The sequence below is a fragment of the Ambystoma mexicanum genome, chromosome 12 (assembly GCF_040938575.1).
Source record: "Ambystoma mexicanum isolate Mex_15411 chromosome 12, UKY_AmexF1_1, whole genome shotgun sequence".
NCBI lineage: Eukaryota > Metazoa > Chordata > Amphibia > Caudata > Ambystomatidae > Ambystoma > Ambystoma mexicanum.
The window spans coordinates 975,333,707-975,360,008 of NC_090936.1; the positions used below are offsets into that span (position 1 = coordinate 975,333,707).

The 26,302-nt window shown below is 44.4% G+C and overlaps 1 protein-coding gene across 3 annotated transcripts in view; it reads right to left on the minus strand.

The window, feature by feature from the left end:
* Nucleotides 1-26,302, minus strand: part of SHANK3 (SH3 and multiple ankyrin repeat domains 3) — a 3,072,962-nt gene that overhangs the window by 2,927,423 nt on the left and 119,237 nt on the right. For all 3 annotated transcript variants that reach the window (XM_069629467.1, XM_069629466.1, XM_069629463.1), the window contains exon 2: nt 8,939-9,007. The gene's annotated coding sequence lies outside the window, so the exon portion shown is untranslated. The remainder of the gene's footprint in view (nt 1-8,938; nt 9,008-26,302) is intronic.

Genomic DNA, 26,302 nt, shown 5'->3' on the forward strand with positions numbered 1-26,302 from the left:
ACTCCCCAGTGTGCCGAACTGCTGGGCTAGCCCGCCAGCTAGATGTGTTCATCAAAGCTCAAGTCACATTGTGCAGGAATGCAAATGTTGAATGGTGCTAAAGGGTATGTAGCAGGTTTCCAAAATAATGTCAGCAACTTGAAGCGGTTCATCTAATGAAACGAGTGACAGTGCGCTCTCTTTCAGTGGTTAGAAGAAATGCATGGCACTAGAAGATAATTCTCGGGGACACCACGGTATGCGGTCACTAAACATAAAGCACAAAGGATACGTGTCGACACAACAACAGTTGATGTAGAAATGATACACCTGAAAAACAAAACTCCAACAAATCTCATAGGCAATAAAGAGAAAAGGAAACCATATATATTGAATGCACCCCCAAATTTAGCACGCAACACACTAGTCTTAGAAAAAACTCCAAAAGCGTTCTTAAAAATACAGGGGTAAACTATCACATCACATTACATTTACTCCTACAAGTAAGACCTTTCAATAAAGCATTTAAAACGCCTTCAATACATCATATAAAAATAGCTATAAATACCCTTTTAAATGACGCTAGCACAAATCTTGCAAAACCCATCTGTGTACTCTTGTACATTGTACCATTGTTGATCATTTTTCTAAACCGGGAACAAAAATCTCTGTATAAAATGTCAATAGGCATTTTTCAAATATACAAGCTCACCACAACCAATATAAACGACTCAATGGGGATCTATGAAAATTGCCCTCCGGCCACTTTTGGCAGAGACACAGCAGGGATTTCATTTCACCGAAATGCCAGGTAGCGGAAGTGACATTACACGACCCTTGACCTCTGATGCCATCACACGTCATTTGGCCCCACCCGAAGTAACATCACGGGAAGCGATGGACCACAACCTTTAACCACTTGACAAAACAGGATGTGGCATCACATAGAATTGTTCCTAAGTATACTACGGAAAATATGGTTACAATATCACTGTAATGTGATATACATTTCATACAAGAATGGATCACCATATGTATCGTTACTGTCAGTGTGTATAGGCCCATTTTACCAAACCACTGTGAATGCAAGCAGACATCCAAGGCCAAATGATATTGATTTGTTATTATATAGAACTTACGCTTACGCACTTTATAAAGAACAAATATACACATAACCTGTGATGGTACTCATTTATCAACCTCAGAAGGATGAAAGGCTGAATTGGCCTTGCCGGGATTCGAATCTACAACCTGCCAATCACACACACATCACTGCAGCGAGCGCTCAGACCACTGAGCTATTTTATCGATTATGGTAAAATGAGAAATTACATGTCTGAATGTTCTCAAAGTCAGAAAGCACATTACACTCTGTAGTGGATACAATTAAACTGGTGACAGATTTAACAGCAGCCCATTTCATCTGCAGGTCTGGTGCAAAGTTGGCCACATGTCAAGCCGGCATGGCTCTACTTTGCATGCTTCAGAGGTTGGCCTCACACAGCATCCCATACTCTGGGCACTCGTTACCTCACACATGCAAACAAACATCCTGAACAACATGCCATGGAGGTAGGAAAAATAAACTCATTACAACAAGGTATTCATTGTGGCACAATGAAATCAAGGGCCACTTTATGTGCTATGGTCAAACATTTCTTAACTGTACACAAGAGTTAAGTGACCGAGGACACCAAGATGGAATGTCTTGTGATCATCATAACAGAGACAACAGCAGAACACAACGTACTATAAGTGCAACTTCCAAAAAGCAAAACATATAGTCTGAAATGGATGCTTATTCTACTCTAAATGGTTTTTGGAAATTTGTGTCTGCATTGTGAATTCGAGGTGTTTAAGAACAGACTAAATCAGTGACTCATCCCCTGAAGTGTGCTTGAAATAAACCTTTAACAAGTCTAGCAATTATTGAATAGAAGTCCAGAAAGACACATTATTTGTGATTCCTATTCTTTTTTATTTACGGTCACAGCTCAAAGTGTTAAACTTGAGGAACCCCCCTGAACAGCAAAGCCACCCACTCGAGAAACAAAGAGCCACATTGGGCCACAGCCCAGGAGCTTCCATTTAAAAGAAAGAATGTATTTAGGGGTAGCAAGGGAGACCACAGAGGTAGCAAGGGATACCTCAAGGATTGCACGTGCAACCCCTGGCAACCCCTAAATGACATCCCTGAGACACGGTTTCCCACATTTGGTTTTGGCACTAAAGGCATTATTTCTTCTTCCCACGTTTCCCCATGACCTTTGCCTTGTGTGGGGCACAGTCCCACAACTTCCACACATAAGCCCCTTGCCCTACTAACATACTCTCCCCTCTGTTGTGCAGGGGACCCCCCATAAATCCCAAACTCCTGCTAGGTCACATGCCTTCCCTCCCTCAACCCTAGCCCCTCCTCCCTGGCCCATGCCCCCCCCAAAAAAATCTGCCTCCATCCAAACCATCCCACTCCTGACCTACTGCTCTGCGAAAAGAACTTGCTGCAATTTGCGATAGGCCGCAGTATGAACAGAGCAGCATGTCATGAAATTGCCTGATGTACTTTAGTCATGGAAATGTCCCAGACATTATCAAACATGTAGTGGTCACTCACTTACCAAAACGACTGGCCTCAGCCCAGAAATCATTGATAAAATAGCTACACTGCAGTTCTAACAACACTTTGTAAACAATCCGTCTTTCGTGCTCACCCTGCTAGATATCCAGTCAAACATGCTTAACATCATGGATGAAAGTAAATCAGGGCTGCTAATAGTTTTAGATTTGTCTGCTGTGTTCGATCTGCTTTATCACAAGCATTTACTGGACTCCTTATCTACTTTTGGTGAGTCATCCAGAGAAGCGACAAATTGGATCTGTTCCTTTCTGAGAAACAGGAAATCACAAGTGTATTGGGGCAACGCTACCTCAAATACTGAGCAAATATGCTGTGGCGTTCCACAAGGAGCCTGTCTGTCTCCAATGTTGTTTAATCTCTACATCAAGCCTCTCTGTGACCTTCTTACCACCTTGTGGTTGTATGTAGTGATGATAACGAATCACAAAATAACTAATCCTATTACAACAAATCGAAAATAACCAATTCCAAAATAACAAATTTGGAATAAAAGAAAAAAGGGATTGGGAGTGGGAATAGTGGTTTTGGGGGTGGGGAAAAGTATTAGGAACAAAGAAAAGGGTGGCCTGGGGGCGGGTGAGCCCCCAAACAACATAAAAGGAATTTGTTATTTTGGAATTCATTAATTTGGTATTAGTTGTAATGGGATTAGTTATTATGGATTCAATAAAATCACAGTGTAGAGGTGGAGCCAAGTACCCCCACTCAAAGCCCCGCCCCCATGATGCCTATATGTTGGGAGCCAGAGTGTGAGACACGTGCAATGCCAGTGAAAATACCTATACCGAAAATAATCCTGGAAGTGAGGTACCAGTTAAGGAAACTATATATGCACTCACGACAATATGATGGCCATTACAATGAAATCCCAGAGGAAGTGTGAAAAATGGGCAAAAGAGAAGACGTCATGCGAAGCAGAGCTGATGGACCCAGAAGAGATGCTGAGGTGAGAAAACATAAACATTCTATTATATCTAAGGAGGAGGTGTATCTTTTTATATCTAAAGATGAGCAACATTTCGGGCTCAAGATGAAGATGCTCATGCGACAGAAATGATGAAGAAAATGCCAAGTCATTTTACAATTGTACACACGCAGTAACGCAAGTAGACAAAGTATTCTTAAAGGCTGGCTATGTAGTGAATAGATTGCTGTGATGCGACAACGTATATGCATACGAATGTATAGACTATGGATAATTCCACAACACACTTTAACAGAGTTTGACCCCAGTAAATAGAAAGACTTTTTCAATGTGCGCAGTTGGAAAACGACTTCATGATGGAATTAAATTCGAGAGAAGCTTGGCTGGCCCAGCACCAGGAAGTCAAGGCCACCGTGAGCTTGGATGTTCATGCATTAGCTACAAAACGTGTGAAAAGAACAAACCCCTCTCCGAGGTGAGGAACAAGAACATTGAAGACGTCAGAGGTTCATCATTTAATAGTATTTCAAATACAGAAAAGCATTGAAACATTGTCTCTAGTCACATGGATAAATAAAAATAGATACTGAGTTGAGCTACATCGAAACCAAAAGACAAAGTATGCCTATACTCTCTTTTATTCTCAGGCACAGAGAATATTTCCAAGGCCAATGTTCAAAGGGCTAATTGACTGGCAGACCGCAGGAGTGATGATAGATGGCAGACTAATTAGGTGGGAAGCTAGGGTTATGACCAGCCCACCAGCACCTGGGTGCCAGCCTGCATGCTGCTGGCGTGTGTGGAATAGTACAGAGGCGTGCAAGGGTGCCAACAAATTGTAGGGGGACACATACTAGAGAGCCCTATAGTTTGTATAACCAATGGGACGTCGTGTATTTGATGAAGTTCATAGTGACTTGCACTAGTGGAGGGCTTAGTTGTCCCACCTGATGTTAGAGACACAATCACTTTCCCAGACAAGTATGGAACATATACCTAGATGTTCCCTTTAAGCCTATCACTTTCTCAAGTAGATTTTTGTAGTTTGCCAGATAGATTGACATCAATGATGATGAGTTTTTGCTATATAACCTGCATTTATTATGAAACTCGCTGAGTAAGAAGATCGAGCGGATGTTCGTTGATGTTCGTTATACTCCCTGTTTTAGATAATTGATATTAAAACAGACATTTTTTGCCAATTTCCTGAGTCAGTCTGATTATTGATGTTTGAGTATATTCTGCATCTCCATCCATCTCAAAGAATTGCTACCTCGTTTTAAAGGGCCTAGTGTTGGGTACACGGGTTCAACATGTAACCCCTTGTGGTATGCGGATGACACTCAACTCCTGAGTGGAGACTACAAGTCTGACTCACCCCGGCTGGAACAAGGTAAACTTGACTGAACTAATGATTTTTGTCTGTACGCATGGCAGAGCCATTTTAGGTTCGGAATACTCACACATGACAATCGAACACAACCATATTAAGATCATGGATAAAGTAAAAAAGCTGGGTGTGCACATGAATGCCTCCCTTAGCTCTGATGCTCATGTTGATGAAGTAGTTGGTAGCTCACAGTACCACATGAATGTGTTAAGACATGCTAAACCTATTTTGTCTCTTAAAAATCATGTTCTGGGTAGGGCTATCATAATGCCTCACATAGACTACTGTAATGTCCTCTTGGTTGACACGAGTAAAAGCTGTGTAAGGAGACTGCAAATACTTCAAAACAAAACTGTTTGCACCATCTATGATATCTCTAAGAGAGAGCACATTTCGCATGCTAGAAAGAAACTCCAATGGCTGACTGTGTCGGCAAGAATACTATTCAAGGCTTTTCCTTTGGCTCACAGATGCGTTCATCGTAGTGCTCCTGCCTATCAAAAGGAACAAATGAAACCTTATGTTCCCCCCAGGCAACTCCGTTCTAGTTCAGGTGGACTGCTGACCATTCCCAGATCCAACAAAGGCAGAGGTTCTGGACGATCTTTTCCTGTCCTCACTGCTCAAGCTTGGAATGCAATACCTTTGGCACTTCACTTAGAAACATGTTATTTAGAGTTTCTGAATCCTCTAAAACCATATTTATTTGACTGACCATTCTTTGACCATTAGCCGATTTTGTTACCTAGTATTCCTTGACGTCTGTGTTTTGTCCCGTTCTGTCCCGTATTCTTATGTCCCTTGTGTATAAGTAGCACCCTGATGCTTGTGTGTTGTCAGTGCTTTATTAAAATAAATAAATAAAAGTGAAAGTGGGTAGTCCCTTTATTAGCAGTCAGCTATAGCTACATTAATCAATGTGATTTGTGTAATGATATAAAAGAAGAGCTTATTCATAATGAAAATACAATACTCTACTATATCCTACTGGAAGATAAGACATATTTTAAACAACTCCTCTGACACTCTTTTTGTGATGAGATGTGTGTCCAATGTAGAATGAGAATAGAACAAACAAATAAGATAACTAACCATGCTGATTACTTAAATTGAATTGTATTGCTTTATTGGGCCAATGGAGTTAAAATCCACACATTAATTTCAAATTACAGTCATAATCAAGTTTAAATTTCGGGATCCAACTACAACACACAAGTGGTCATATCATCATGTTAATCTGCAAAAAGTGTAAACTATTTCTTGATTTGGTAACTGAGAAGATTGGAAGGACCTCATGTGTCAGAGACATACCATTTGACAATGTTTTCTGCAATTCTTCAATGTTTCTAGATCAACATTAATCGTAAATCAAGCTTGCCGTATTCAGTAAACCCATTTCCATAGTAGTAAATATGATGGATTTATTCCACAGACAAAGGCAAACAATCAGGTCCAATTCATTTGGGACTTGAGTCCATCATCAGGGACTGATATCTGCCTTTCTATATCCACTTAGCTTGGCCTTTGCATATCTGCATTATCACCATGTCTCTCTAGTGAGTTTCAACATAGTGATGCCAAAGGACCAGCTATTAGATTCCTCTGGGAAGGAGAATGATAATGTACAATGAAGTACACTGCAGTGTCCCTGAAGATGGACTTGAGTCCGAAATGCATTGGACCTGGTTGTTTGCCTTTGTCTCTGCAATAAATCCATAATTTTCACTACTATGGAAATCCGTTTACTGCATATTACAAGCTTAATTTATGATGTATGTTGATTTAGAGACATTGCACAATTTCAAGAAACGTTATCAAATTGTGTGTCTCTGACAAAAAAGATCCTTCCAATCTTCTTGGTTGCCCAATCAAGAAATAGTTTACATTTGTTGGTATGGTTTGCCCCAGGTTCCTACCCCTCCCCTCTGAAGCACTCCCTTGTGCATCCTCTTCTCAAGAAACCCACAGCTGATCCTTCTTGCCTAGCTAACTATCACCCAATTTCCATGACTCCTTTTCTGGGCAAACTCCTGGAAAAAATGGCCATCTCTCAGCTTAACCTTCATTCCAATTCTGTTGGCTGTCTCCATGACCACCAGTCTGGCTTCAGAGCTTCCAGAAGCACAGAAACCGCTCTCCTGAACATCTGTGAAGATCTGCTCTCTAACCTTGACTCTAACATTCCCTTTGTCCTCATCCTCCTCGATCTCTCTTCTGCCTTCGACATGGTCAACCATACCATCCTGCTCAACCCTCTGCGTGATAACCTGGATATCACTGATGAGGCTCTGGCCTGGCTGACCTCTTTCCTCTCTGATCGACCCTCCCAGGTCCAACTGGGGTCCTTCTTATCATCTATCTTCCTCTCTACCTGTGGTGTTCCCTAGGGGTCTAACCTCTCGCCTTGGCTTTTCAACCAATACCTGGCAACTCTCGCCCAGTGCATTGCCATTTTCTGCTCAAATTTCCAGTGCTACGCTGACGACACTCAACTCATTTTCAGGCTGCCCTCGGCCACCTCCTCTCCCTCTCTCATCGCTGATGGCCTAACTGCCATTCAAGATTGGTATGCTGCCAACGATCTTTGTCTGAATGTCAGGAAGACTGAGATCCTCCTCATCGGCACACCTTCACCATCCTTTCCCCTCACTCTCTGGCTGGCTTCCCTTGGCCCTTCTCCTACCCCCACCTGCGAGGTTAAGAACCTCGGGATCATCTTTGACTCCACCCTTTCCTTCTCCGTCTATATCTCTGAGGTCTCTAAGAAGTCAAACTTCCTATTGCACCTCCTCGGAGGTACTCTGCCTTTCCTCTCCTTCCCCCAGAAGCTCATGGTATCCCAAGCTCTGGTTCTTTCTAGGTTGGACTATTGTAACAGCTTTTTTCTTTTTTCTACCTGCCTCTACTCTCCGCCCTCTGCAACTAATCCAGAACAGGACTTCAAGACTTGTCCTTGGCCTCAAGCCGTGGGATCGTATCTCACCAGCTCTGAAATCTCTCCATTGGCCCCCAGTGGATGCAAGGATTAAATTCAAAACCCTCTGCATTTTCCACAGGGCTTTCTGGGGCCTGGGTCCAAAATACCTTCAGCTATCCCTCTGCAAATACTTCCCCTCTGGAGCTCTTCGTACCTCTACCTCTAACTCCCTCAGGGTCAGTCATTTTTCAAAGAAACGAGCTGGGGGTAGATCTCTGCCTTCGGCTGTGGCCTCTTTCTGGAACAGCCTCCCTGCCACTCTAAAACTTGAGGAGAACCATCTCTGGTACCGGAAGTACTTCAAGACCTTCCTCTTTTCTTCTGCCTTCGCTCCCCCTCCCCCTGCTGATCTGTTCTCTCTTGGCACCGTGCTCCTGGCCACCCTCTGTCCTCTGGTCCCAAGTACCTGCTCACCCTGCCACCCTCCCGCACTGCCTCTGGGCTACCCCTTGAACTGGGGTCTGTATCTGTACCCATACAGCCCCCCCTTTTTCTTCTTGCACTGATCAGACCTACCCTGTCTGCTGCCTTAAACCTAGCACTTGCAAATTGCTGGCTGCACTACCACTGTTTGCTGCCTTTATTATTTATTTATTTATTTATTTATTTATTATTATTTATCTGTTTCTCCTCTGCTTCGCACATTCCACTTCTCCTCCCTTCCATGCACTTTTCCCCTCCCCCTCTCCAATGCACTTGCGCGTTCTCAATGTCACTGGGCCTAGTAAGATCGCTGTTTTGTTCTCCGCTGTTCCCCTCCCTCACCTTGTCGCCCTCTGAAACACTTGTGTACGAGCGTGATAGAAATAAAATATCAATATCAATATCAATGGTTCCGAGTGCAAGTAAGTCCACTTTTGGCAACAGGACCACATATTTTGCCATACCACACTCTACATCTACAGTGTGTTTTTTTTATAACAATCAGCGGTGCACACACTTTCTGTTTCACTTCAGCGGAAAGTGGTCACTATATTGTACACATAAGGAAAAACAGTATGTGGTATGAATGAAATGATGAGAACATACCTATTAAAGGATGACTCTGCACGAACTTGAAGAATGCCTACATTATATCGCTTAAAAAAGCCATTTGACCTAAGATAAAAAAGAAATACAGCTGTTACTAAAATAAACACTTTAGAATTATTACACACTATAAAAACCTGATAATAAAGTAATAATAAAATGAAGAGGGAAAATCGAGATCAAACCCATGCTCCCTTACCCCAGGCACATATACAGAAGAACAGCAGGAAGAACAAGGAGCGCACTTATCATTTGAACCAGGCCCCAGCGCACCCATGGGTGACAAATATGCTGAAACACACCCACTTCACCAACAGTGCAACTTCCATGCTACATTAGAATCAATGCTGCAATATCAGAATCTACAAACACAAAAATCCCTGTTTAAAGGCTTGCAAATGCCTATATGAATTAACATGGTCTAAATGCACAGTGTAAAGCCATGTTTCAGGAAAATTACAGCCAAGTTAATTTCTCTTACTGAACACTGGCTGCGGGAGCCTTCAGCAATGTTCCTCGCAAAACCTCCGAGCTGCCAAGGCCGCACATTCAAGATAAGATTGCTTTCTGCAGACAAACATTTTTTTATCCACAAATGCGAATAAATCACGGCAACCCAGTGTGCTTTTTTTTTCTTTCTGGGAAAGAAAGACATTTTCTCAAGGACTCGCACAACATTTGAAACATAAATTGTAACAAGAATGGCGCAGCCCAGCTAATCAGCGCCCAGAGCCCAGGTGCGAACTGCTTGTTCAGCTAAAAAGTTATGGGAACAAGGTCATATTGCAACAAGTTAGAATTAGGTAATGGGGGCTGGCACAGCTAAACCAACCCACTGACGCAAAGGGCTAATATCCAATTATCAGGCTCTCTATAAGGGCTACATAGGTAACCTATCACTTGGCAGCCAATAGCAGGAGGAGTTAGGTTTCTGGGAAACCATCCAATTCTGTGAGGTCAGCCTGCAGTGTGATCATAAAGCTGGATTGCAAGCCAGCCCCGGGGGAGACGGCGCCTGAACTCTCGATGTGCACGATGCTCTGCGTGTTTTTTTTTTCTTTTTTGCTGCCCAGAAATAAACGCAGTTTGGAACATGCTGCTGCCTGCTTGGGACTCTGTTGCATTTCTGGGGGCCATATGGGAGGTGTTGGGGTCTCCCATAGCTGGTGAGGGTATGGCTGCTGGCCCCCACTGCCCTGGTGGGGGTCCAGCTTCTCCCCAAACAAGTTGGTGCCCTCTGTGAGGCTCATTGCTCATTGTAAGATGGGTGAATGAGCACTGCCTGCGCAAGCCCTGCGTTGAACTGAACTCCCTGCCGCCGACTCAAGGAAGCTGTGGGACCCTCGCCTGCACCTGAAGACCACCGGAAAACGCGTAACCGGCTAAAGGCTTCGGGGGCCACTTGGAAATACCCCGCTTGAGGGCAGGTGAGAGCCCTGCAGGAGAAGGGGTCCGGTGAAGCGCCTTGAGGGGGTGTCCAGCAGCGGAGCAACTGCCAGTGCAGCATAGGAAAATGTAAGTCAACCAGCAACATGGGCTTTGAGAGGGGGAAACGTTTAAAGTATTATGATGTATTGTTGATCAGTATGTTGCAGAAATGTTAAGTTATTTTGTTTGGGTAGAAACTGAGGGAGGCATTGTAAATTGGGTGGTGGGTGATTGTACATTGTCGCAAAATTCAGCGCATTGATGGTGATCGGCACATGAATTGTAGTTGGGACTGGGGCGGTGGCAGTGGTCCCTTCTTGTGTTTTTGAGCCTATTGGGTGGGGTAGTGACTCCCCACATATAGGACATGAGTGTCGCACTGGTTGGTCTGGATGGCGATTTCATGTACGGGGGTCTGGATTTCCTATGAATTGACGTTGTAGATCAATGAGTAGATGAGGTTCCCTGCTAATTGAGCGTTTTAGTTCAGTGAGTGGATGATGTTTTCCCGCAGGAGGTAGCTAGATTGTTCCCAAGTGCGGAAGATAGTTGGCTAGTTAAGGTCCCCTGGTGAGGAGCGTATCACACGTGAGGCGACGCAGTGTGTGCAGTCCAATTATAAGAGTTTTTATTATAGTTTACCTTGTTCTAGTTGAGACAGGAAGACAGCTGTGGGGATTGTGGGGTTTTATTTTGGGATGTTCGTGGGGTTGTGAGAAATGGGTTATTGTTCTGTGTATGCACATTTGTCTGTTCATTTGCACTGTGTTTTTAGTTTGGTGACGTCACCTTCAGATTGATGCATAGGACACAGAGTTTTGATGGTGAGGAGATAGTGGTGTGGTTTTGGATTTGGAGAATAGGTGACCCAGAGGCGGTGTGTGGAAGACACATGCGCAAGATTGTGGGGGTGTGCCGGAGAAGGCAATGGTTTGGTGAAGATGGGCTGCACGTGGAGTGCACTGGCTAAGGTGCGGAGCCAAGAAGGCTCACAGAAGTTGAAAAATGTTCAATTATCTTCTAACTTTTGCTCCCTGAACAGTGGACTATCGGAATTTTCAAATTGAATAGAGGTAAAATGTATCACACAATACAGAAATGACTCCCCTTCACCTGTTGTGTAGCACACAGCTTCCATGCCGAAATAAGTAAGTAAAACATGGTGTGAAAAGATTCAAAAGTACTGAAGGTAAATTAAAAAAGACCATGGCTGCTCATAGGCGGCTTCTCCAGAAGCGTGCAGCAATCGCTAAGGACACACATACACAGCACTTACACGGGAATAGCTTTAAAAGCACATGGCTACAGTTGAACTGTGTGCACGAAGGAAAGGGAAGATGCGAGGGGTCAGCTGATGCTGAACCAGCGCGAGCAGAGGGAAGAGGGGACTCACCCTTCTGAACCTCCGGGAGTGTAATATTTGATGACACAGATGGTAAGAAAGGAATGCATTGCATGAGAGAACTGAAAACAGCAGAAGGACATTTAAACACCACACACACACAATCACAATACACAAACAGGAAGGTGCAGAACAACCCACTAGCAGCACAGGAGTGAGCAAAGGAGGGCTGCAGTGCATGGAAGTAGATTTGAAGGCACAGGTACAGAGGAATTAAATTTATAGGGAAGATAACGGGGGAGGTGCAAGGAGTAACAATAGCAACAGAGAGGGGGAACTGGAAAGGGAAGAAAGGGATTGGAGGAGGAGAGAAGGACTGAACGAGACAGCACAGCCAAACATGATAGAGGATCAGTAAGGGGTGGTGCAGCATGCATGGGGTTATGGAAGGGAGGAAGGAATGATAGCGCGCTAGACATTGACTGTGTGCATTGTAGATTGTGGCAAGAAAACGCAGGGGCAGAGAAAGGCAGATGAGGACAAGTAGGCACAAAATAAATTATTAAAGTATGCAATGGGAGGGGCAGTTAAAAACAGCCTCAACACACACGCACAAGAATCACAATAGCAGTGTCAACAATCACCACAATATGCACCGCCCATGTGGGGAGGATACATGGGGCAGGATGGGATCATTTCAGCAGACACCACAAGCACCAACGCAGGTACTGTCACCACTACATGTACAGACACAACAAATGACAGCACCACTACCCCAGGACTGACTAGAATCACAACACAGGGGCACTGCACAGCAGCCAGCACCCATACAGAACACTGACACAATAGCAATGGTACCGGTTACATGACTAGGTGGGGTCTCCCTGATGGGGAACAAACCTTTCAAAGGACATAGATTGACATTATACCGCTAATAGGACAGCCCAAGACAAACTTGATTTGACTCACTCTGCCACACACACTCATGCTCCTCCTCCCCGACAGAGCGGGCGAGACGCGCGCCGACACACACACTCACGCACACTCAATAATGCAGAGGACAATTGCATAGGGGTGGTGATAGGTATCAAAACATTTTCTTTTCTGGGTGACAGTGGGACGACTAGGCCATGCATTAGGGAAGAGACATTTGTGACATCATGAGCGATGTGGATATGCCCACCTTATTAACAGAGAAATCCATAACTTGTTAAACACCAGGCATACACATGTTGAAAGTAAGGAAGATTGTTTAAGCATAATGGGGGTGCACGGTACAGAGGGGGGTGCATAATGATAGCGCATCAGAAGAGAGTACATTTAGCTACATTTTGAGCACACATCTTTCAGTGAGGAGACTGGGCTCATGAATACACGATTAACACAGAACAATTAAATGAGACACACAAGGTGGAAGAAGGTGCACTTGAGGGGGGAGGCCTACATTTCATTGACAGTTCACCACAGGAGGAGAGAAATAGGGGTAAAGGGTGGATGATCCATGTTCCCAACAGAATTAATTTGGCGACAAAATGACAGTGCAAGTGGTAATGCCACTAGCGCTTTTGAAAATAGCACTGGCACAAATGCATTAGCTAACACACATAGGGAAAGAGGTCATTGCTGCACGAACTGGAGAATAATGGTTGTATTAAAATTTGAGAGCAGATATTGGGGGGAGAAATATATTGTTTAAATGTAACAGTAATTACAGTAGTGGAGTAATAAAATACTAGACTAAATGAGTAATTAACAGAGTAGGTAGGGTTTAAAAAGTGGACATGGGGTGGGATAGAGAGAATGGGAGTAAATTGTGAGGGTTGGGTTTGAAAGAAAAGAGGAAATAAATAAATAAATAAATAAATAAATACAAAGAGGGGGGAGAGACAGGTAGCGAATAATTGGTAGCGAATTTCATTAGTACCAGCTTAAAGTGCCTGCAGTTCACTGCGAGGCACGCCCTGAGAAGTTGAGAGAGGAGCCATAGAAAAAAAAAGAAAAAAGATTTAAAAACCCTGCGATTATCTTAACTAAGTAACATGGTGCACTTAATTTAGAAACACAGCCACCCTATATGACAAATTTACCACCCTGATGTTTCCCTATTTAGCTTGTCAGTGCCTGATGCCCCACGGGACAAAGGCACGCACTATAAATAGCTTACAACAAAAGCACAGTAAATATAGAGATCCAAAGGCCCATTTGTACACTAGCACCTAAATTGCGTATATATGATCCAAGTGTGTAATGAGTATCTTCACATAAATTAAGTGCCTACCCATTTTCTGGGTACATTTCGAATTGTGTAACAATTTACAGTCAGACCGCCATTGAACGCCACCAGGTGGTGACAGGATGGTGCATAGGTGTACCATTGGCTCCTCCCACTAGGACACTGAATAGTGTGAGAGTAGTGCAGAGAGGTTAGGTCAAGAAATTGAAGAATATGTAAATTCTCAGGTCTCAAGCGCTTCCATTTCATTTCTCGCCAGATATAAAGGACCCAGGGCAGGCCTGAAGACAACGGACAACCAACACCCAATGGCTATGGACTACAGTGGGACATTTTCCCCTCCTGACAGACTTTGTTAGATGTGTGAGGCGTCAAGCCCTACAAAGCGGTGGCCACCCTGGCAACGAGGGAGCAACGATCAACAGGGCCAACGCAAGAGATTTTCATGAACTGCAAAATAGCACGAACACTCCCGAGTTAGGGAAACATGGCCATCCTATGGTCCAACGCACACTAGCAACTAGAATAGGGACTGACACACGCATTTCCAAAGTTTAATTGAGTTTCATATTACATTTTGTGCACCTACAGCTGTAACACTGTTTTGTTCCTTCTCTTTTCCCTGCACATGCAGGTTGTTGCGTATGTATGCTGTTAGAAATGTGTAGGAAATTTCCTTAATATTATCTTCCATTAGAAACTGTGAGGCCTACTGATTAAAACATCGTGTAGCATTCCCCACTCAATTGCCCACCATATCAAGAACCTCAGACCCCTTAGAGCATGTTTCCCTGAAGTATATTTCCTTGCTTCCATTGAATAAACAACCCAAGATTTTCCCTACCCATATTGAGAAATTTTGAAAACACGAAATGCCCAGGGGGAGGTCTGATTTTTGCCCTTAGTGATTGTTTAGTTTGCGGAGCTTGAGGTTACTAACAAGTACTAACTATTAACGCCTTTCTTGCGATTTTCAGGCGGGCAACTTTATCATCTCATCAGCTGCAAGGACCCAGCAGCGTAAGTGGTTATGGGCAAGCAAATAAGGACTTTTACCTTCACGATGGGACTATTAATGATGAACGAAATAATGGGGGTGGTAATTTGAAAATTATTTGTAATAGTGAGCATTACCGCTGTATCCCCTGCTAACATTCCCTAACCTAAGCAGGAAGAGTTACGGCGTCAGTGGGTGAGGAAAAGCTGCTGCTAAAGTAAGGAGAGTTAAGGGCAGACACAAAGGGAGTAAAACATACACATAACACACATAGCAGAAGTGACCAACAACATGCACACATGTACAAAATTGGTAGGGACACCACTGGAGAGAGCTGTCAAGACTGTTCTTTAACATATGCCGGAAGAGAATTGATTACAACATACATTACTACAGCAGAGCACGACGCCCATGTATGCCAAGGTGCGAAGAAGATTGCAAGGGAAGACAGCAACATTGAGATTGATAAGAAAAAAAAAAAAGGGGGGTAATCCCCTATGGAAGATGATTACATAAAGCAGCTAATTGGAGAACAACTTTATGTGGAAAGCGACCAGAGAGAGAAGAAACAACGAGCAAATGCACAAGTGAGCAAGCTGCAAGAGAAAAAAAAAAATAGAATAACTAAATAAATAAATAATAAAAGAAGAAAGAAAAACAAAAAGAGAAGAAAAAATAAAATAAAAGAAACAAAAATATGATAAGTGCCTAACGGAGTGAGACAAAAGAGCAAAGATGGTCACTTGGGTGGAGAAAGAAGAAGGACGTATACTGTTAAGGTACCAGCGTTATGTTACCAGCACAACAGTGACAAGAAGTGGACAATCATTCTGGATGCAAGAAGGTTGAGAGAAGTTGCGAGATGAGAGCAGGAACATCACTGCTTATGGACTACTATTGAGCACATGCATCCAAAGATCAAGAGAAACTACCACTGAATTGGGGAGGAGAGTGTTCATTGGTGCGCATCAGCATGCCCTTGTTGGTGATGACCAAGGAAGATGTGAAGAGTGACACATTCACCAAGATGGAAAACAACGGAAGAAGAGAAACAGACAGAGGAGTAAAAAGAGGGGGGAACTACTTCTCGAGCAAGACAGAAGAATAATTGGGTGAAGTACCAGCATACTAAAGAATGATCAGCAAAACTGCATCTGAAAAGAGAAAGCAAAGAACTAGCTAGTGCTTGCATGGTAATGGAGGACATCATGACTGCCTGGTTGATTGAAGGTGATAACGGAAGGACTAGTACCGAGCACAGCATCATTGTGCAAGATAGAGATACATTGCAAGAGAACAACAGAAGAAGTTATCGGAATGCAAATAAGAGACATGGTGAAAGGAAGAGCCGGACTAAGATAGCGGTGTGCAACATGGTTCCAGCAGTAATAAAGGTGGCCACTCCCCGTGATCAGAGGAAGTATGAAGGGAAGTGAGTGTGGTGGAACACAGAAGGAGAACACTCCTATATGTACTGTTCATCAACAACAATGCAAAAAATTATGGACACTTCAAGGAATTGACAAAGATATGCAGACCGGAAGGAGGTGAATGTTGCTTGGTGGTGTGGTCGACAAAGTCAACCAGAGGGGGGACTGAAGAGGGAAAATCGAGATCAAACCCATGCCCCCTTACCCCAGGCACATATACAGAAGAACAGCAGGAAGAACAAGGAGCGCACTTATCATTTGAACCAGGCCCCAGCGCACCCATGGGTGACAAATATGCTGAAACACACCCACTTCACCAACAGTGCAACTTCCATGCTACATTAGAATCAATGCTGCAATATCAGAATCTACAAACACAAAAATCCCTGTTTAAAGGCTTGCAAATGCCTATATGAATTAAAATGGTCTAAATGCACAGTGTAAAGCCATGTTTCAGGAAAATTACAGCCAAGTTCATTTCTCTTACTGAACACTGGCTGCGGGAGCCTTCAGCAATGTTCCTCGCAAAACCTCCGAGCTGCCAAGGCCGCACATTCAAGATAAGATTGCTTTCTGCAGACAAACATTTTTTTATCCACAAATGCGAATAAATCACGGCAACCCAGTGTGCTTTTTTTTTCTTTCTGGGAAAGAAAGACATTTTCTCAAGGACTTGCACAACATTTGAAACATAAATTGTAACAAGAATGGCGCAGCCCAGCTAATCAGCGCCCAGAGCCCAGGTGCGAACTGCTTGTTCAGCTAAAAAGTTATGGGAACAAGGTCATATTGCAACAAGTTAGAATTAGGTAATGGGGGCTGGCACAGCTAAACCAACCCACTGACGCAAAAGGCTAATATCCAATTATCAGGCTCTCTATAAGGGCTACATAGGTAACCTATCACTTAGCAGCCAATAGCAGGAGGAGTTAGGTGTCTGGGAACTGATCCAATTCTGTGAGGTCAGCCTGCAGTGTGATCATAAAGCTGGATTGCAAGCCAGCCCCGGGGAACTCTCGATGTGCACGATGCTCTGCGTGTTTTTTTTTTTTTCTTTTTTGCTGCCCAGAAATAAATGCAGTTTGGAACATGCTGCTGCCTGCTTGGGACTCTGTTGCATTTCTGGGGGCCATATGGGAGGTGTTGGGGTCTCCCATAGCTGGTGAGGGTATGGCTGCTGGCCCCCACTGCCCTGGTGGGGGTCCAGCTTCTCCCCAAACAAAAACAAAACAGAGTATGGTACATAATGCTTACATATTACAGCTCTTAAATTGCGCAGTCTAATGTCTGAAGGGCACTGTTTAGACTTAGGCCTGGCTCCAGCAGGGGGGCCAAGTTGGCCAGGCCCCCCTAAGGCCACTCCCAGATACCCCTCGAAAGAAGGCCTTGAATGTGGGGGAGGTGGAGTGTGAGGAGGGGGCATTTCACTCTAAACGTGCAGCAGGAACTTCTGAGAGATTAGCATTCTGAGAGGCTGCATCGCAGGAGGCCCGGCCAGGATTTGTTTGCTTGCCCTAGACATTGATGTATACCTCACAGCCATGAAAGCAGAAATGACCAAGGAGATGAAAGGCCATTCACACCTCTAAGTGAGGTAGCACACTTACTGAAGCACACTTACTGAAGCAGGCTGCCTACAACTATTTTCTCAAACCTAAAATCACAAACTTGGTTTCTGTAATGTAAAGTATGTTTATTTTTTATGGGAATATAGCCTTTTTTCACATCATGCTTAATAAAATGCTTAACTGTATCAAACAACAATTGACACATGAGGTTGCTTGCACACAGATTTCTGCAGAAGGTGCATCAATCGACGGGGGGCCTTTACAAATTACATTGAAACCATATATTCTGCTGCATTAACAACTTAACTATATGTGAACAAATAAGGTTGGTAATAACACAATATTGATTCTGCTGGTGAGAGGGGTAAAATCAAAAAGTGATAGATACAAGAATTTCAATTAAACATTGCCACTATCATTGTTCTGCACAACATTCCATGTTATAATTCTTTAGTGTGTCTGTGCCATTACAGAGGGGGACAAACCATTAGCAAATTACTCTTGGTTCTGCCACCAAAAGATGCAGTTCAGTCTTAATTGCTAGGCCATGTACCCTCTGCACTGCTGGAACACAAGCAACCACAGGCATTTTAGGCTTTGTGGTCTAGCAGTCTAACCGTTTGGGGAGAGCTGCTCACATTAATGGCAGGGCCAGGGCTGATACGCAGACAATGTTATGGAAGGCTGGCCAGATCAATGCTGGTGGTTATGATTGATTCTGAGACTTGCATCCATCCTTTTGTTAGTTTTGCCTACTAAGTGTAAGCAAGAACTCTTTCAGTTGAGTACAGATAGGATGTAGACAGGGTGTGACATTGCCAGAGCAATGCTGGTGGTTATGATTGATTCTGAGACTTACATCCATCCTTTTGTTAGTTTTGCCTACTAAGTGTAAGCAAGAACTCTTTCAGTTGAGTACAGATAGGATGTAGACAGGGTGTGAGGAGAAACACACATCGTATGGGTGTGTTTGGGCATTTACCCACCCAGTGACTAGCCATAGCTATGTGAATTCCTATGGCATTACTACCAACTACCTGCTCCTTACCGTCAAAACGTACCCTTTAGGAACTCTTTGAGCAAGCTCTATCACAAAGTAACACCACATTTTGTGTTGTATAGGACCTGTCAGTTTTCTTTTGAGTGTTTAATTACTTAATTGCCTCTGTAAATGAGCTCCGTTTGTGATTTAAAAAAGTTGATTTTATAAGCAATATCTGTGTCAGAGCCTCTGTTCCTTGGACTGAGGTCCTGTCTAAAACAAGCAATTGCAAAGCCAGCATTGTTGGCTTGTGTATAGGTATTAGACAGACATTTGCCAGGAAATTACATCACATGCCGAGGTAGTCACACAGTTTCCCTTCTGTTCCCATCTAATGGCCAGTTGGTACCTTCATGGCAGTGCCTGGCAAATGCCTATCAATGCCCAATCGAAGACCGAAGCTGTTGGCTTTGTCAATGCGTGTTGATTTCAGTTTGTCTCCCGAAGAGAAAGTGTATATGCACAGATGTGGGTACCTTGTTTGCTATACCCAGGGAATACAACTGCACCATAATGGTTTGCTCCAACAAGGCCCTACATGAACATGACAAGGCTAGGGTGGCAAGTATGGACTAGTTTCAATTGTTTTTCTCATACGTACTTGCCAGTGGGGTTCGGACCTAATAAATAGAATGTATCTTTGTCTGTGTGAAAGCCTAGTTTACTCTGCCAGAACCTTTCATGATTCAAACTGGTAAGTACTGAATTGATAACCTCGTACTGTTTAAATAACTTAACAGAGTTTGCATGCAAACAAAACACATTTTGTGTTTTGTGGATCTTGTTTGGAAATTATGATGTAAATCCGGGGTGCTGGGTGTTAAGGCTGTGCCAGTAATGGAAATTATTTGATGTGGGACCCCACCAGTGATGGGGAGGGCAGTGGGTTGGGAGGATTGTTACCAACCCCCAATAAACATTTATTTCTCCGAAGATTAAATATTAACACCTGGAACAAGAAACACGTTTCTTTAATGTTGTGGGCAAAGTATAAAAGGTGTGCATCTTTTAAAACTAAAAAACTGTATTTAAAAAAGTCCTAAAGAGAGCAATCAGAGGTGGATTTAACATTTGGACAAGGGACAAATACCCATGCCCCTCCCCCCTGCTCTTTCTATCTCCCCTCAAAAACATTCAGTGTTGCACAGGGCCTCCCAGTGAGGTCTTATCTTTTTAATATGTCTCAGAGGCAGATTATTTACAACAGGAAGTGATTAGAGATGCAAAACAGTAACTGACAGTGACCAATGCTGTGGCACTTTTTTCTTAAAATGATATAATGTGTGACTGTTGGGTGATAGAAATCAAGCGAATGCTGAACAAGTTGTCTGAAACAATGACTTTGTCATGCATTTCATTTCACTTTGTGTCTCATCAGATTTCTTTTAAATTCTCATTAATTTCTATGTTTGAGCTTGGAGGATTCCCTTTAGGATGGGGAAAACAAAGCTACAATAATAGAGGGTCATTTTCTCAGTCAAACAGAGTGGAAAAAGTGGCGCTAAAAGCGGTTATCACTACGTTTTATGCACTGCAGGATTTTGTATGATGTGGCAGGCGAAGTTGGAGAGCAGATAGGATTTAACAAGTTTGCCTGATCTTACATATCCCCCTGCCAAATTCGATTGGTTTTACACCAATAAGTATTTCTATGTTGTTGCAAAATCAATGGATTCCTATAGAATCCGCCTGACTTTTTCAGATTAGTAAAAGTAGGCAGATTCCAAAAGAAACCATTGTGGATGGCCCCCACAATCGTTAACTGCAGGAGAGATTTACACTTTTGCAGACACATAGAGGAACAGTGACGATCAAAGGCAATATTTACAAGTGTTGTATGGTTTACTTTACCAGTGCTTGGTGGAAACAATTACAATTGCATGGAGGGGCCCTTTTGCATAAAACTGCAAACAGGAGTGGTGCAATTTAGGATTCAAAACAAAATTACTCCCTTACTCTTTTTCATCAATACGTTTCAAAAATGTAAAGTACTTGTATAAAATTGAGCATTATTTTAGGTATATAAAACCAAACTTCAACACATATTTGTACCAACTTGAGCTTGGGGATGTGTGGTCAAGTATCTACATTTCAAGCTAGTCTCAAATTCTGGCTTTACCACTTAACCAAGTGTGTGAACATTTAATCACACTAGGCCTCATTACAAGTGTGCCGGTCCAGTAACAACGGTGCCAGTAAGCCCACTGGCACTACTGTTACCGGACTGGCACACTCCGTGTCCCAGTGATGGGGAGGGCAGTGGGTTGGGAGGATTGTTACCAACCCCACAATAAACATTTCTTTCTCAGAAGATTAATCATTAACACCTGGAAAATAACATAAGAGACCCTTTTTTTAATGTTGTGGGCAAAGTATAAAAGGTGTGCATCTTTTAAAACAAAAAGCAGTATTTAAATATGTCCTAAAAAGTGCAATCAGAGGTGGATTTAACATTTGGACAAGGGACAAATACCCATGCCCCTTCCCCCTGCTCTTTCTCTTTCCCCTCAAACACATTCAGTGCTGCACAGGGCCTCCCAGGGAGGTCTTATCTTTTTAATGTGTCTCAGGGGCAGATTATTTACAACAGGAAGTGATTAGAGATGCAAAATGGCCTGCCGTTCCGCCCGCCAGGACTGACCTGGTGGGCGGAATGGCAGCCGCCCGCAGACTTTCACAGAAGCACCGGCACCATTATTAACGGTGCCGGTGCTTCTGTCATCCCCATTCCCATTGAGTCCTATTGGACTCAAAGAGAATGGGGATTAACGATTTCCGGCGCCTGACTTGCAGGAACACCAGGGTCATAATCCCCCAGGGTTTCTGTGAAGCCAGGCACTGGAAAAATTCCCAAGTCCGGCGGCAGCCTGCCGGTTTTACTGCCACCGCTACCGCCGGACTTGTAATGAAGCCCACTGTCTCTTACCTGCCAAAATTAAGTGCCTCTAGAAGTGATTCAGATCACAGTATAAGCTATTTTTAAAAAGCCTAATTTGCGGTCTAATAGATGGCCAGCGCATGTGTCAGGACCTGGCAAGAACACATACACACACGCACACCTTTCTTTGAAAATATCAGGCCACATGTATTGAACAAAATTGTGTAATTCAGTAACAAATCAAAGTAAACACATCAAACAAAAAGCCATCATGGAAAATTGCATATTGTATAACCAGTATGTAAACAGTATGTACCAGACAATGATATACAAGGGCATGGCAGGGGAGCAAGGGCCTATCCTCCCTGTGAAGCCCCACCGGGAGCGATACCAGAAAGCTGGAAAACCCTCAACCTGAACTGTCTGCCTACTCATCCCAATTGACCCCGCCCACCCAACCCTGGCTTTCTCTCCTGCATGCTAGCACTCCCGGGTGCATTCAACTCAATTAACATGTTCTTCAAAAATGCAACAACAAAAAATAAATGTGCTTTGAAATATATCATTTTGTACGAAACAAGATGTCCTATTCTTTGCTGTACTTTTCACAAAGGAGGAATACACATTTGCATATCAGTCTTTGTCCCGCCCACAAGGGCAGTCCAGCACCAAAATGCCAGGCAAAGTACAGTGACCAAAAAGTGATGTCTGCAGACTCTCAAAGTGGGGAAAAACCACTGAACAGGTTATCATGCCATGTTCTTTCTAGAGAGGTGTGCCTGCTACCTTATTTGTATTTTTGCTAGGTACCTGGGGTTGGTCACCCTAAGTTACCTGGTGGAACCCAGACCTGGACCCCTTGCTCACTGTGCTCCGAGAGGCATAGCTCCACCTCACTGAAGCGGCCCAACGAGGCTGAAACACCTGTCTGTGGTTGCTGGTGGTACTCTTGTTCAAAGGAGGTTGGATATTCCTCCTTTGTGAAAAGTACAGTGAGCAAAAAAGCGATGGCTGCGGACTCTCAAAGTGTTTAAAAACCACTGAACAGGTTATAATGCTAAGCTCTTTCTAGAGAGGGGCACCTGCTACCTTTTTTGTGTTTCAGGTAAAGAGTTGGTGGGGCGGGGGTTGTTGTTGAGGAGCTGGATTTGGGGACGTGAGGCAGGGGAGGAGGAAAAACAGCAGCAGCGGGTGCATCGACCACTCAGGTTGCCCCGAACCTGGGTTTCTATTCAATAGATTCAGCCCAGGTTTGGAGCAGTCTGATTGGCTGCTGCACCCATAAAGGGTGCTCATTTCGAAATAAACAAACCAGGATTTGAGAATCTGCTTGAATATCGTGGACAAAGTGGGGTCATGAAGATAAATCCTCATCCCATTCCATTAGTTGATGATCTCAGTTCCCCAGCTGATTCCGGCATGACCTTGGGGGACTGTAGAATTGACTCGATTGGCTTGAAGACATTAGAAGGCCAACTAGAAAGTCTAGGAGCATGGGTTAGGAAGGCAGCTGACTGCTAGGAAATGAGTAGCTTGGGAAATAGCGACGAGTAGATCTGCTCTCTAACTGCGGGGATCCCATCTCACTAATGCCCTCAGAAGCGTTTCATATAGCTCCACGTCAATTGCTATGTCAACTATGCCATAGAGGGTAGATCATATTTTACACTGGTACGAATGCCACATCAATAGGGTAATGCAGAGGGCCAGGCTCTGTAAGGATTTGTAATGCCTCTGCAACACAATCCCTTACATGAATATTCCCAACCAATCAAGTGGGAGACACCTCACCGATCCCCCCCTCATTTGCATGAATGTACCACCCTACCTCACTCATCCCTTCTCCTGTGGCAGGCTGACCCACTAGCCTTTTGGGAGCTGTAATTACTCAGGCTGTGAGAACTACATAACTGTGCAGACTCCCCCCTGCAACCCTTATACTAGATGAATGGTACTTCATCCAGAGATGCCTCGCATTGGGCCTCATTACGAGTTTGGAGGTAGCCATGCCGTCATTACCGGCATGGCTACCTCCAAACTCGTGTCCGGGTCCCGAAAAAAGGGAATTACCAGGCCATTCTGACTTTTGCGGGCCCTCTAATTCCCATTTTCGGGACTCGGGCCTGGTACGTCTCAATGGGAATGGGGAGGATGCTAACAACAGACCTGTAAATGACGGGTCCGTTCTTAGCATCGTGGTCAGTGTTAAGACGGATTTCTGAACTCTGTCCTGGTGGCGCAGAAGTTCAGAAGGCCAACCTAATTACTTGGAACAGGGTAACCTCTGGACGAGCCAGACCAATCAAGGTAGCGATCGCGGCAGTCAAGACTAGGTCTCAAGAGGGGTGAGGGTGACTGAAAGCCCGCAATGAGCACACAAAGCAAGGACACTTACAAACTACTCCAAACAGGTGTTATATTAAAAATATATACACATTTATTCCAAGGCCTTTAAAACAATGACCGTAGCGAGAAAATCACAATATAACGATAGTAAACCAACACATACCATACCAATACAATATATATACAAATACAACAAGTCTCAAGCGTTATATGCACGAAATGTGTAGTCCACCTAAAAGGGAAGGAAAACAGGCAGTGCGAAATAATGCTTAGACCCAGTCCGCCTTCAGAGGCACCTAACTAAAAGGAAGTCCGAGCCCTGCGAAGAGTGGAGCCTTGTGCTCAAAAGTACCTGCACACGCTGGTGCCAACGGGCAAAAGGGGAATCTCTTCGAAGGAAATCAGGCAGTTCAGTTTAGTGCACAAATGAAGAAGAACAAGTTCTGCGACTCAAGCGCAGCCTCCACTGTGGGCAGAAGCAGAGCGCGAGTACGGAAAAGGGTGCTGTTTTGACACAGCGGGGAAAAGCTATGGGCTCCTGCAGGAGGGCGACCAGTTCCTAGCTATGCTACTCACCGGTCCCCGATGCAAGCAGACCCAGGCTTCTCTGCGTCAGTTTCAGTAGCTGGCGGGTTCAGAAGAGCAGGAAGCGTCTCGTCGTTGTGTTGAGTCTGCAGCAGCAGAGTTGAGTAAAAGACGTCCCAATCGAAGAAACCCGCACAGTTTGTTACCACAGCAGGGCAACGGAGCGGCCGTGTGTATCTGAGCCAAATGTACACTACTCACTTCAGACCTGGGAACGCCAAGTGTACGAAGCGTGTGAGAGTGACAAGGACTCGAGATACTACACAACCTGGCGGCGGTTACAGAGCAAGACTCCGGTGTAAGCTGGTCAGTCTGCTGGATGGCCCAGAGACGCTTCCGAAGGCTTACAAGCAGGAGATGGTAAAGATGCCGAGAATAGCTGTTCCCGCTATTCCAAGGGTCGAAGTACCAGTACAGGCCTTCTGGTTCGATCAAAGGTGAAAAGGGTTTCACAAGGCGACAGCAGTGCAGAGGAGCAGTCCTTCAGCGGGTCACCAGCGATTCCTCGGTCCAGCCTCTTGGTTGCAGGATACTTGGCTCCTGTATTCCTTCGTTTGTGAGAACTCAGGAGATCGACATGGTAGTGGTGTTTCCAGCCCCCTCTTATCCACGGTTGCCTTTGCGCCAAAACGGAGGGGACCCAATGGGAGATCCGCTCATCAACACTCACACCATTCGTGGACCAATCACGGACCACGGTGGTCCCAGGCATTCACACCACCCTAGACTCTCTGGCACCCAGGATGTGTATTGGGACCAGACATCCCAGCCCACATCCTGGAGGCACACACCAGGCATGTAGAAGCCTGCGAAAGCATCCGTGTTTCGCGGGAAAGTACATGCCCAAATAAGGAAGGCCCCGGGTCGGCTCGACCTGGGGAAGGTGAAGGGAGCAAGACGGTCAGCAGACAGGACAAAGGAGCCTCGTGGTCTGGCCATTTTGGGAGCCAGGCCACCATTTTGGGTTAAGCGCGAGAAATGCGCTTAGAACGCCAAAAGGAGCTCAAAACACAAGAAACGATCGCTGCCACCATTCCCGTCCGTGAATCACTTGCACCGATCAGTTACAATCCTAAACGAGTATCTAGGGCCTGTAGAAGGCTAGAGACCCAACAGAGCTGTAACTTAGCTTACAGTGCCCTCTTGTGTCATGTTGCACGAAAGCCGCAACATGATAAAAGAAACTACGGAAAACAGCGTTTCCCGGTACTGACTGTCTTAAGGGCATGTCAGTTTCCCCGTAAGAAAGGAGCGAAAGCCCAGAGGAGTGCGGCAGAAGGCTGCACTTCTCTGGCAAAGTCAAGACCAAGGTGAAAAACAACAGCAAAAAGTTTAGGGGTTGCCACATGGAAGGAAAATTACCTACAATTACGAAATCTTTCCTAACAGTCAGCTCGCGGGTGCCGGTATGCACGTCTGGCCAGACCAGAGCAAGCAAACTCGTAATGTGGCGGCCCTGTATGAACGGTGCTGGTACCTTACCGGCACCCTTCATACCACGGCCGCCAGGGTCGT